The sequence below is a fragment of the Camellia sinensis genome, unplaced genomic scaffold (genome assembly GCF_055761805.1).
Source record: "Camellia sinensis isolate YWXY unplaced genomic scaffold, ASM5576180v1 Unanchor1, whole genome shotgun sequence".
Classification (NCBI taxonomy): domain Eukaryota; kingdom Viridiplantae; phylum Streptophyta; class Magnoliopsida; order Ericales; family Theaceae; genus Camellia; species Camellia sinensis.
This window is the reverse complement of record NW_028128987.1, coordinates 17276621-17288069: the sequence shown is the minus strand read 5'-3', so window position 1 is coordinate 17288069 and position 11449 is coordinate 17276621.

Below are 11449 nucleotides of genomic sequence, written 5' to 3'. Positions count from 1 at the left end.
GCTTCCTTAAGAGGCCAAAATATGTCCTTTTCAAGGACAACAAGGAGAGGGGGTGGCCCTCTCCTTCTTGGAACTTCAAGGCATCATCTTCACCACTGAAATCCCTCAAGATTTCAGTGGTGAAGAGACCTCAACACCAAAATCCTGGAGCTAGCACAAAATGGCTCAAAATGAGGCCTTTTGAGGCCTAAGGGTGGTCAACAACCCTCAAACAACAAAACACTCTTAATAAACAATAAAGAGGGCCTAAAAACAGAACTTTTTTATGTTATACAACAAGCACAAAAACAGCTCTAAGACAGGTGGAAAATCAAAGCAAAAATGGGAGAAAAAGGGACTAGTTTCTTACCCTTGTAGTCCTCTTCAACAATGGTGCTCCAATGGCCTCCTTGAGCTTGAATCCAACACCAAAATCTCAAAACAAACCCTTTAGAACCTCAGCTCCAAGAGGAAGGTGAAACACTAGGTGTTTGTGTGCAATAGTAAGGCACAAAACACCTAGTGTACAAATAAGAGGGAAAGAGAGATAGAGAGTGTATATCTAACCCTAACCCTAGAAAAACCAGAGCTCTCCTCTGTCTTTTTCTCTCCCAAAATGTCTAAAATTCTCTTTTTTGCCTTAGAGAGAGCTTCCCTCTATATGCCTCTTGTAAAGCTTACAAGACAAGCTTTGCAAGAGGGAGATCCCTCCATACACGTGTATGGAGGGGAGCAAAAGCAATACAGCTGTCTAAAAATATCCGCAAAAGCAGATGAACAGCAATTGGCCGGCCAAAAATGCCATCTTGGCCAAAAAGAGTGCTGTAACATGCCCGGGGGGTACCCGTGCGCGTTAAACAGTTCGGACTCCCGAGATCTCTTTGATCTATTCTCACGAGTGCAATGTGAAACATAGATGAGAGTCCAGATTTGGCAACTTTTATTGAAAATCCATTTTATTACAATTTTGTCAAAAATGGACTGCGTCATCAGATCTCAGAGTCGCCACCTAATATTTATTTTGGGAAAATTAGGAAACCCATGACTCGTGCCAAGGCCACTGTTCGTCGTTACCAAGGATGCTTGGCTCGGAACCTTAGGTATGAGAGGGGAAGGTCAATAATGAGCACCCCCGCCCACCCGATCAAAGATCGGCCTTTACTAACCATGATATGAATTTTATTTTATTTATATGTTCATGTTCTGATTAGTTAATAAATCCTAAAATTTACTATGTGAAGCATACAAGTATAGACTATGTCACCCATTTTGGAACAACTTGATTTCATGTAGTTTTGAAAGAGTTTTGAAAATGTATAACTCAAATAAATTGAGTTTACAAACATGAAAATCAACATCATTCCAAATTAAGCGACACAACCTCCATCCACTGGCATTCATACAGTTATATCACATAAGCAAATAGCCACATGGTAGGATGCTTAAACATAGTAAGAAAAAACATACACAAACGGGATGCTAAAGCATAAAAACTTACATGTTTGACGACCCGCGAACAAGCTACAAAACAAAGTTAATAAAACATGCATGATCTTATATACAAAATCCTAATGCAATTCACTCATGAGATGCAACTAAAGATTCAGCCTCTAAAATATGATATGTGAATCATCTCAAGAACATGAGGTAGCGCACATAATCACATAGGAATTGATTAAATCCACAAATGCAAACTTAGCCGAATCAAGATGCATGAAACATGGATGCGAAGCATAACTATGATGAAAAATAAATATGATGTTTATGTACAAATAAAGAAAGCAAGTAAAAGAACGGGATAGAAAGAAGCGGGGCGGGGAATTATTACAACGCTCTGAATAAATTATTACAAACCAGATAAGAGAGAGAGAAAGGAATATTATAACAAAATAAAAACCTCACAAACTCTCAAAAATAAAATAAAATAAAATAAAGAAACTTTATGTGCGCCGGAAAATATTTTGCTTGACGTAGGAAGACTGCTCCGTTCTGTTCGGGAAAACTTATTTTTGCAGGAGCACTATTCATCCCGAGATACTATTCACTGCCGGAAGTTACTATTCATCACGACAATTACTATTCACCTTTCTTGATCGTTATTCATCTTACCAGGCATTTTTTCATCCGCTGTTACTATTCATCGCCGGAGGTACTATTCATCGCCGGAGGTACTATTCATCGATGGGGCTATTATTCATCGTCGGGGTTACTATTCACCGCCGGAAGTTACTATTTACCGCCGGAGGTTACTATTCACCACCGATCACTATTCATTTGGCGGGGTCACATCTTTTAACAAATTAGGTGGTTCGACCAACCATTTAAAGTGATAAAATTACAACAATTTATAAATAGTAAACTACAACATTTTATGTAAATTACAACAGTTTATATACAACCGTAAATTACAGCAGATAAAGTAATAAAATTAGGTGGTTCAACCGACCATTTAAAGCGATAAAATTACAACAATTTATAAATAGTAAACTACAACATTTTATGTAAATTACAACAGTTTATATACAACCGTAAATTACAGCAGATAAAGTAGTAAAATTAGGTGGTTCAACCGACCATTTAAAGCGATAAAAAAAAAATTATGAAAAACAATAAATAAAGTACTTAAACAAATTATATCACATTTTGAAATTAAATGAAAGTTTGCGAAAACTCACCTTTCGGGGACATGATGAATTTTCTGATTCACAAACTTTCTTTTGATTACCCTCAAGTCTGTGGAATGTGTTCTCAATTCTCAGTTAAAATTTGGAATTACAACTTTAACAGTTCCTTCTTTCTGATTCTTTTTCTCTCAAAATTCCCTCGCACCAATTCCCTTTTTTTTATTCTCTCTCCCAATTTTTTGACTCTTCTAATCTCTCCCCTCCCAAAAATTCTTCCTTCCTTCTCTGATCTTCCCCCTTTTATAGAAAATAATTGTAAGAAAAGGACAAAAGAAGAAACGGTGGTGGAAGGAATTGATTTCAAAAGATGCACAGTGATTTTACTGTGCATTGCACAGTAAAATTACTATACACTTTACAATATAATAATATATAAAATAGATTATTAGCATAAATACATGTACAAATACCCAGAAAAATATATAAAAACACACAAATACGTAAAATTAAAATACATGGACTAATAAAATATATTTTAGTAAGCGAAATATGCAACATAATTTGACCAAAGCGGGTCTAAAGGCACAGAAAACAAAAAGACGCACGATGGGAGTGTAATGAATTTTTTTTTTCAAAGGAGGAATAATACCCTTATATAATATAATATTATATATATACAAAAGTATGGTGCGTGGGTGAAACCAGGGTACTGAATAAATTTAATAAAATATTATATAATAATATAACATAGTATATATATATATATACATATAATACATAATAAAAGGAAAGAAAATGGAGAAGGAGTCTAAAATAATTTGGCAAAAACAGGTGTAAGACTAAGATTAAAGTTTATATTCCATCTTTTTACTGAGAATTTTGTGAGATAGCATATTCCTGTTTTCATCATTGAGTAATCAAAAGAAAGCGCCCAAGTCTTAGGGCCGGTCAAAATGGGGTGTCTACAGTTGCCCCTCTTTGACAGAGCTCAAAGTCATTTCATGACGTGAGTGAATGTCAAAGCCCAAAGACGACCCTTTTGACAAGGCCGTAAGACTTGGGCAAGCAAACAAGATGCAATGCAGGTGGTTGAACCCGAAGGTTGCCTACGTATCCTTTTGCAAGGAATCAAACCAGCGTAGTTCAGGGGCAGAATGGAAGTGACATGCTCAAAATGCAGTTTGAAGGTTGGACTTACACGCTTCGCGAAGCCAGTTGTTTGAAAATTCATGATTATGCAATGCAATACAATGCCATGGAGTGATGATAAAGATATGAAGATGACAACAATGAAAAGGCAAGCTTTGTGCAAATGACATGAAACATAACAGGGGGTGCATTGCATTAAATGTGCCACAAGATCACATACAAATGTGTCACAACATAATTTTAACCGAGTAAACTTGCAATCCCAATGCGTTTCACGGGATAGGAGGAATGGCGGTATAACCAACAATCTCATACGGAGAGGAAGAAGGTATTAACCAAGTAGAAAATGACAATGGTGTAACCAACAGGCGTATCTCAACGTATTTTATACGAAGAGAGGGAAGGTTTTAACCAGAGAAAATGACAATGGTGTAACCAACAGGCGTATCTCAACGTATTTTATACGGAGAGAGGGAAGGTTTTAACCAAAGAAAATGACAATGGTGTAACCAACAGGCGTACCTAACCGTATTTTATACGGAGAGGGGGAAGGTTTTAACCAAGTAGAACAACAATGGTGTAACCAACAGGCGTATCTCAACGTATTTTATACGGAGAGAGGGAAGGTTTTAACCAAAGAAAATGATAATGGTGTAACCAACAGGCGTATCTCAACGTATTTTATACGAAGAGAGGGAAGGTTTTAACCAACGAGAATGATAATGGTGTAACCAACAGGCGTACCTATCCGTATTTTATACGGAGAGGGGGAAGGTTTTAACCAAGTAGAAAATGATAATGGTGTAACCAACAGGCGTATCTCAACGTATTTTATACGAAGAGAGGGAAGGTTTTAACCAACGAGAATGATAATGGTGTAACCAACAGGCGTACCTATCCGTATTTTATACGGAGAGGGGGAAGGTTTTAACCAAGTAGAAAATGATAATGGTGTAACCAACAGGCGTATCTCAACGTATTTTATACGAAGAGAGGGAAGGTTTTAACCAACGAGAATGATAATGGTGTAACCAACAGGCGTACCTATCCGTATTTTATACGGAGAGGGGGAAGGTTTTAACCATGTAAACATCACGTTTCACGTGAAAGGAGTAAAGGTGGATTCGAAATCCAAACGCGTCTCACGCAAGTGGAAGAAGGTATGGTAGAATGACAAGGGGTAACCTCTACATGTAGAAGCCACCGATGCTGCTTTTCTTCCTGATCATATTCACAACTTTCCCTATTCTCCAATGGGGTGACAGACTAGGTTGGTTCAGTATCCAGAATTGAGGCGCATACACGCTGCCTCAACCTATGGGGCTGCCATACAGATTTCAAGCCGGGGATACACCCCTGGGTATTTAAACCAGACTTTAGTCTCGGAAATTCCAAACCTTTTGCGTTCTAGGCATCGCCATTCGAACTCTAGTTTCCACCGTCGCAGTTGGTCTCCTAGGAACTCATTGCAATCACAGGCAGGTGGCTATACCAGACCATCTGAAGTCATTCGGGCACGACAAACACCAAAGGAATTGCACCTTTAGAGGATTTAAGGTCTCCTAGACATAGGGAGTGCACAAGATGGTGTGATGCGCAAGATAGCGCGATTAAATTGAAATTGCACAAGACAATGCGAGTGGGGGGTGCACAAGATAGTGCGATGTAGGGATGCACAAGATAGTGCGATTGAATTGGATGCACAAGACAGTGCGATGCCCAAGACAGGGCGATTGAATTTGATGATGCACAAGACAGTGCGATGCCCAAGACAGGGCGATTGAATTTGATGATTTATGTGATAGGTGCATGAAGTGAGATTATTGTGCGATAGATGCACAGAATGAAAGAAGGAATTGTATATTCGAACCAAATACCATATACATATACCATGTATAGACAAAGTACATACAAATACGACAATATACACAGACATGCATATACGGTATACATATATTCATATACAGACAAAAATACACACAGATATGTACATACGGTATACATATATACATATACAGATATATAAATATACAGATATGTACAGACATATACAAAGACATACGGATATATACATAGATATATACGGTATATGACAGCGTGCGTACGCAAAACACACAAAAAGAAAGGATAAACACAAAATGCATGGATACGGGGGTTCGACCCTCTGATCTTAAGCTTAGTTTCCTAGTCCTCAACCACTGAACCGAACCACTGAACCAAACCACTCTTGTGACAAAATATGCAAACAAATATATATATATATATATATATATATGTAGGTATACGAGACATATATATATATATATATAACCAAAAGAAAACAAAAGAAACATTTGTTATGGGATTCGAACCCCTGACCTCGGGCTCAGCCTTTCATCCTTCAAACATCGAATTAGACCACTAAACCTAAGCCACTCTTGTGACCAAAACGTTCAAACAAATATATATAATACATAGATATACAATACGTATACATATATGTATAAATATACAATTCTCCCGTCTCTCTCTCTGTTTTTGTCTCACTCTCTCTTCCGTCATCTTCTTCGAGCGTTGTGTCTGGCACACGATTTCAACAATCGCGGCGCCTGATCGACAGGCTATCCCATCTTGCCCCGATTGTCAATGATCATCTCGGCCTTCTTCCCTCTTTGTCTTCTCCTTCGCTCTCTTCTTAAGTTGAGGCCTGCGAGAGAGAAGCAGAGCCAAAGCCTGCAAACTTTCTCTGCCACCACTTTGCAACCTCTTTCTTTTGCATTACTCTCCTCTGTCATGGCCTCTTCACATGGTTCTCTCACTCTTTTTCCAGACCTGAACGAGTCCACGATAGAGATGACCAATTCTGACTCCCCTGAACCTCAACCACGGGCTCCTCCTCCTTCCCCTGTTTTCAACTTTCCAGCGATGTCAGTTGAACAAATCATGGCGGCACAGTCTGACATCGAAGCAAACTCGTATACGCTGAGGTCATGTGTGGAGACTGTGACAGCGGTCTCCAACTTGTCCCGTCGACTGCAGAACAGGATGTGTGAGGTACATCGGTTAAATGCACAACTCTCCCTCCTCCAACGTATGTACAAAGACGCTCGGGTAGAAATTGGTGTGCTGAAAAAGCAGAACAAAGAATTGAAACGACTGACGACCTCCGTGACTCGATTCGGAGTTTCTTCGCACAACCAATTTGATGGCCGGCGGGGAATAATCTCCTTTGGAAACTCTGCCAAGGCTGAGGCAGAGTCTTCAAAAGCTTCGAAGGAGTAAAGATGAAGCGAGGCAGCTGACGGTAAAGTCAGGCAACAAAGTTGTGTGCAAATGAAGCCGGTTGCAATCTTCGCCGCCGGGTTACTGCCGGAAAACTGAGAAAATGCTACTCTCTCTTTTTTTTTTTTTTTTTTTTTGTTTTGTTTTGTTTTGTTTTTTTTTTTTGTTTTTGTGTTTTGTTTTTGTTTTTATTTTTTGTTTTGTTTTGTTTTGTGTCTCTATGATCGGGGATGTCCTCCCCTGACTGCAATAAAATCAGTTTAATTTTTGCACATCGATGGCGTAACTGGCATATCACTTTGAACTTGAAAACATTTTTGTTTGATTGAATTTGAGAGTGATTGAATTTTGAACTCTGAATTGAACATTGATTCTATACTGACCTGAATCAAAGAATGACTTAATGAAAGAAAAACGAAGCAAAAAAAATCCAAACACACTTATATACACTGACTGGTATGAATACACCGACTGGTATAAATAAACTGACTGGTATGAAAGGAACACACTTATATACACTGACTGGTATGAATACACCGACTGGTATAAATAAACTGACTGGTATGAAAGGAACACACTTATATACACTGACTGGTATAAATATACTGACTGGTATGAAAGGAACACACTTATATATACTGACTGGTATGAATACCCTGATTGGTATGAATACACTAACTGGTATGAATACACACTTATATACACTGACTGGTATGAATTCCTTGACTGGTATGAATACACACTCATATACACCGACGAGTTGACTCGAGTGGTGGAGAAGACAGAATCTCTAACTCGACTATGTCCCTAATTCATTTCCTTGAAATTTTTATTTATTTATTTTTTTTTCATAAAAATGTTTTGATCAACATGACAGTTAGATTAGCATACTTATTCCATTTTCTGTTTAAAATCATGTAAGCTAAACTGTGAGCACTGTAAATTTTCCCTTTTCAAATCCAAAGAATGGTCTAAGTTTTGCAAAAAATGGAACAATTTTTGAGAAAAATTAGTCAGATTCATTCAAATTAATCAAAACCTATTTTTGTAAATGGCCACTACTCAACTAACATGGAATCAACCATTGGGGTGCATAGTCCCAAACCAGATAATCAAAGGTGATATCTGAACCAAGCCAATCCGAACCGAATGAAGTCGAGCAAAACTGGACCAGACCGAACCGAACCGCCAAATCGAATCGAACCGAACTGAACCAAGTTAAATCAAACCAATTGAACTGAGCAGAACGAAGATACACCAATCAAACACGGATAGGACAACCAAGTCGACTAAAGACACACCAAGCAAACATGGACGAGATGAATGAGTTGAAAAATTATTAGGGCCGAACTTCAAGATGAAGCTACCTACGTATCCTCAAGATAGGAATCAGGCCATCGTAGTTCCGGCTGAGGGTCACTCGTGTATTGACACTCTCCTTTTGTGCTCTAACTTTTGCCAAAGCCGCCCTTTCGGGTTTTCAACCTTGCGAGCTTTTCATTTTTTCATTTTATTATTATTATTATTATTATTATTTTTTTTTTTTTTCATTCATTCATTTTTTTTTGCTCTAACTTTTGCCTAGGTCGCCCTTCCGGGTTTTCAGCCCAGCGAGCCTCTCAAGGATGGTACTTTTGGTTTTAACTTGTCCATGTTGATTGATTGTGAAATCTCTAGGCTATCTATGAATGACTGCTACACTTGACCAGTAGATATGATGATGTAGGGACTAGGCTAATTGGGTCTGAATTTGCCTCTAGTATTGCCCCTAGTGTAGTGGATAGGACCTCGACTGTCTTTCAATAATAAAATTCATTCTCTCAAATTCTGGGTTTTGCCTTTCTGGGCGGTCTTCATTGGGAAACAATTCAGTTTTAACTCTTTGATCACATCCAACATTTTGCCCCTAGTTCAAGGGCTGCTTCAAATCTAAATCACATCTGACCTTCTTGCCCCTAGTTCAAGGGTTGCTTCCAATCTGAATCACAGGCCCTACATAGTTCTGGCTAAGGTTCACTCGGGTATTGACACTCTTCTTTTACGCTCTAACTTTTGCCAAAGCCGCCCTTTCGGGTTTTCAACCTTGCGAGTTTTTCATTTTTCTTTTTATTTATTTATTTATTTTTTTTTTTTTTTTTTGCTCTAACTTTTGCCTGGGTCACCCTTCCGGGTTTTCAACCCAGCAAGCCTTTCAAGGGTGGTACCTTATTGCCCCTAGTTTAAGGGCTGCCTCCATTTCAGCTATGCAAGCCTCACACTTTTGCCCCTAGTTCAAGGGCTGTTTCAAATCAAAATCACATTCTCTGCCCTGAGTTCAAGATCTGTTTCCAATCTGGATCACATCATTGCCCCTAGTTCAAGGGCTATTTCCAATCTAAATCATATTCGACCTAATTGCCCCTAGTTGAAGGGTTATCTCCATTTGAATCACATCATGACCCCTAGTTCAAGGGCTATTTCCAATTTGGCTACGCAAGCCTTACACTTTGATTGATCATTGAATACTTCTAATCAAGGTTTGAAAGCTAAAGAGCTAAGGAGGTCGGACCTCGAATCAAGAGGGATCCCATGCTGTATAATCAATTCCAGGCATGTCTTCGTAGGACCACGCAAAAACAGTTTTTGAAATCTTTTAACAAAGTGACTAATCACCCGTACTCTTACGAAAATAAGACAGACCCAATTTGGACCAAGCTAGGATCATTCTCAGTACCCACATTAACAAAAATGATTTTATTCATCAAAGGCTTAGCACACCTCTCTTCTTCTTAGTTGATCAAAATTTGCAAATCCCGAGGAAATTCTTCCTCTTTGTTTTCATCAGAGTTTTGGAAAAAGTTTTAAAAAACTTTGGTCAATGCAATGAATTAAGGCACAGAGAAGTAGGCAGACTCTATGGCATTTTGTTTTTTTGTTTTTCTGTTTATTAAAAAGAGACTATGACTCAGCAATGGCAACAGACTTTTGACAACATACTCAAAAGAAAATGACAAAGAGAACCTAGACAGGACAGAAATGTCTAGGTTAGCACTATCGAAATCAACAGACTCTGACTCATTAGGCTGACTCGAGCCTGACTCTAACTCTACAAACTTGGTGGAGTCAAACTTACACTCAATACTCAATTCAGAACTCAGAATAAAACCATTCTCAATTTTGCTAGTCAAAGTGTGGGCCAGCCACAACATTCAAAATAAAGCTCATGCAATCAACAGGTGGTCACTCCCCAAGCACAGAGATGGTCGACTTTGTGGGATATCGGTATTTTTTTTTTTTAACAAATTTTTTTTTTTGATTTTATGTTTTTGTTATTTTTTTGTTTTTGAAGTAATGGTGCTAAACTGCACAGCCTGAGCCACTAATTCGAATTTGAGAACCCCTGTATAGATCCAATACATTACACATAAAGCAGGAAAGAGAACAAACACCCCTAAAGAGGGTAGGGTTATCCTGTCCTAGCTTGGAATGATCTAGGGTTTCACTATTCACACAAGTGGTATCATACATCCTAGAAATGGGAAAGCATTCTGTCCTAATTTGAAAGGTACTATAGCTCACTATATGTACAAGGTTGGCTCTACTTTACGGGTTGAAGCCAAGGTGACGTTACCAAAGAGTCCTTTGGGTCATAACCAATAAAGATCCCAGGAAATCAGAAGAGTCAAATAGCCTCTCTTCGGAGTCTGAGAACCTTAGATAGCAAAGCTAGATAGCAGGGCTACATAGCAAAGCTACCCTTTTGACAAATCTCAAAAGGTTACAACACAAGGCCTCTAAAGTATCGTAAAATAGGTGTAGTGTCACAAAAAGCTTACCTGTGCTCCCACCAGTATCTGGGCAACACAAGGACTTGAAGTGCACCAATGAATGCAATGCAATGAACATATAATTGAAAATAAAGGTCATATCATGGAGTTCGAGTCAAGGTTTCATAAAATCCCCAGCAGAGTCGCCAGAAACTGTAACATGCCCGGGGGGTACCCGTGCGCGTTAAACAGTTCGGACTCCCGAGATCTCTTTGATCTATTCTCACGAGTGCAATGTGAAACATAGATGAGAGTCCAGATTTGGCAACTTTTATTGAAAATCCATTTTATTACAATTTTGTCAAAAATGGACTGCGTCATCAGATCTCAGAGTCGCCACCTAATATTTATTTTGGGAAAATTAGGAAACCCATGACTCGTGCCAAGGCCACTGTTCGTCGTTACCAAGGATGCTTGGCTCGGAACCTTAGGTATGAGAGGGGAAGGTCAATAATGAGCACCCCCGCCCACCCGATCAAAGATCGGCCTTTACTAACCATGATATGAATTTTATTTTATTTATATGTTCATGTTCTGATTAGTTAATAAATCCTAAAATTTACTATGTGAAGCATACAAGTATAGACTATGTCACCCATTTTGGAACAACTTGATTTCATGTAGTTTTGA